Source organism: Mastomys coucha, unplaced genomic scaffold, assembly GCF_008632895.1.
Source record: "Mastomys coucha isolate ucsf_1 unplaced genomic scaffold, UCSF_Mcou_1 pScaffold23, whole genome shotgun sequence".
Classification (NCBI taxonomy): Eukaryota; Metazoa; Chordata; class Mammalia; order Rodentia; family Muridae; genus Mastomys; species Mastomys coucha.
In genome coordinates this window covers 96,324,698-96,326,592 of record NW_022196906.1, presented here as the reverse complement: position 1 = coordinate 96,326,592, position 1,895 = coordinate 96,324,698, and the positions used below count along the sequence as shown (strand labels likewise).

The 1,895-nt window shown below is 47.4% G+C and overlaps 1 long non-coding RNA gene across 1 annotated transcript; it reads left to right on the top strand.

Annotated features, from left to right (window-relative positions):
* The first annotated feature begins 496 nt into the window (after positions 1-496).
* LOC116073776 lies at positions 497-1,328 on the top strand. Its single transcript, XR_004111899.1, has 3 exons — positions 497-739; positions 1,057-1,118; positions 1,220-1,328. It is a non-coding gene; the product is annotated as an uncharacterized LOC116073776 (long non-coding RNA).
* Positions 1,329-1,895: the final 567 nt, after the last annotated feature.

Genomic DNA, 1,895 nt, shown 5'->3' with positions numbered 1-1,895 from the left:
GATTACAGACCCAGCTCCTAGCTCCTAGCTGTTTTGATGAAAGTTGTGTTGAACTTGTGATAAACTCCATCTTTGCTCAGCAAACTCTATAGCTGAGTCAGCTCCCTGGCCCCAGAACAGGCCGTTTTAAACCTGAGTCAGGGAAGACAGTTTAGCAGGTAAGAGTCCTTGCTCTGCAAGCACAGGGCCTGGATGTGAGTGTGAATTCCCAGCATTCACATAAAAAAGTACAGCTTGTCTGAGTTTGTCTATAACCCTGGCAGTGGTATGGAGCAGAGACAGGACGATACCGAGAGCTTGCCGGCCAGCCTAACCAGAACGGAGAGTGTCTAGTTCAGTGAGAGACCCTGTCTCAAGTGAAGAATATGGAAAGCCATAGAGGAAGATCCCCATGTGCTATATGCATGGGCACACACCCCTGCACACTCACATGTATGAGCCCTCCCACAAATACAAACATGTTACACCTTTTTTTTTTTTTTTTTTTTTCCAAGACAGGGTTTCTCTGTGTGGCCCTGGCTGTTCTGGAACTCTGTAGACCAGGCTGTCCTCGAACTCAGATCTACCTGCCTCTGCCCCCAACACCACCCAGCTACCATCTCTTCTCAGTGGTATCAGTGGGATGCAGTTGAATGGCCCTCCTGTTTCAACCCTGCCACATGGGACTAAGTGTCTGAGTGACATTGTCCAGGTAGGGGTGAAGATACAGCGGGAGAGACCCTGTACCACTGGATTCCTGGTAAGTCAGTCCCAACAGGTCTCACAGGTGAGTTAAGAATGGAAAATGCGGGCTGGGGAGATGGCACAACTGTTAAGAGCACTGACCGCTCTTCTAGAGGTCCTGAGTTCAATTCCCAGCAACCACATGGTGGCTTACAACCATTGATAATGGGATCCAGTGCCCTCTTCTGGTGTGTCTGAAGACAGCTACAGTATACTCACATGCATAAGATAAATAAATAAATCTTTAAAAAAAAAAAAAAAAGAATGGGAAATGCATTGCGTCAACACAATTTTTCTTGCTGGAGTTAGTCCTTGTTTCTATCCTGTTTATAGGGAACACACTGTCGTGGTTGATGGGTCCTGATTCAGATGGTGGTCCCTAGGAGACTGTGGAGGTTTGAGAATGCTTGACCCAGGGAATGGCACTATCAGGAGGTGTGGCCTTGTTGGAGTGGGTGTGTCACTGTGGGTGTGGGCTCTAAGACCCTTATTCTAGGTGCCTGGAAGCCAATGTTCTGCTAGCAGCCTTCAGATGAAGATGTAGAACTCTCAGCTCCTCCTGCACCATGCCTGCCTGGATGCTGCCATATTTCCACCTTGATGATAATGGACTGAACCTCTGAACCTGTAAGCCAGCCCCAATTAAATATTGTCCTTATAAAAGTTGCCTTGGTCCTGGTGTCTGTTCACAGCAGTAAAACCCTAACTAAGACCCCAGGGGTCCCTGTTCTGTGCTGCCCACTTTCTCCCATGTCAACTGATTGCCTTTCTGTGAGTTGTCTCAGCTGTTCATCGGTTGCTTTCTTCTCGATTTAGATGTAACCTGGGCATGGCCAGAGACTTCTGTCTGTTTATCCCTAACAGACAGAACAACACTTGGCACTTACCAGGGGGTTCCATAAATATTTGCTGAGTGCAGCAAAACTTGGACTTTTGTGATCCCTCCCCACCCCTATAGGAAGATCCAAGTTGTTCTGTGATTGGTGGCTGCTGGAAGAAAACCAGAAATCTCATTAAGTTGTTTCTAGAATATACAGGGTTGTCCTCCTAGGTGTGAGAAAGCAGTTCTTTCAGATATTAGTCCCATGGCATGGGTCTGACCCTATTAAGCTCCTTTGAGGTGACAGGTCTTATGGCTCATCAGGCTCTTAACACCTCACTGATGGCTTCCT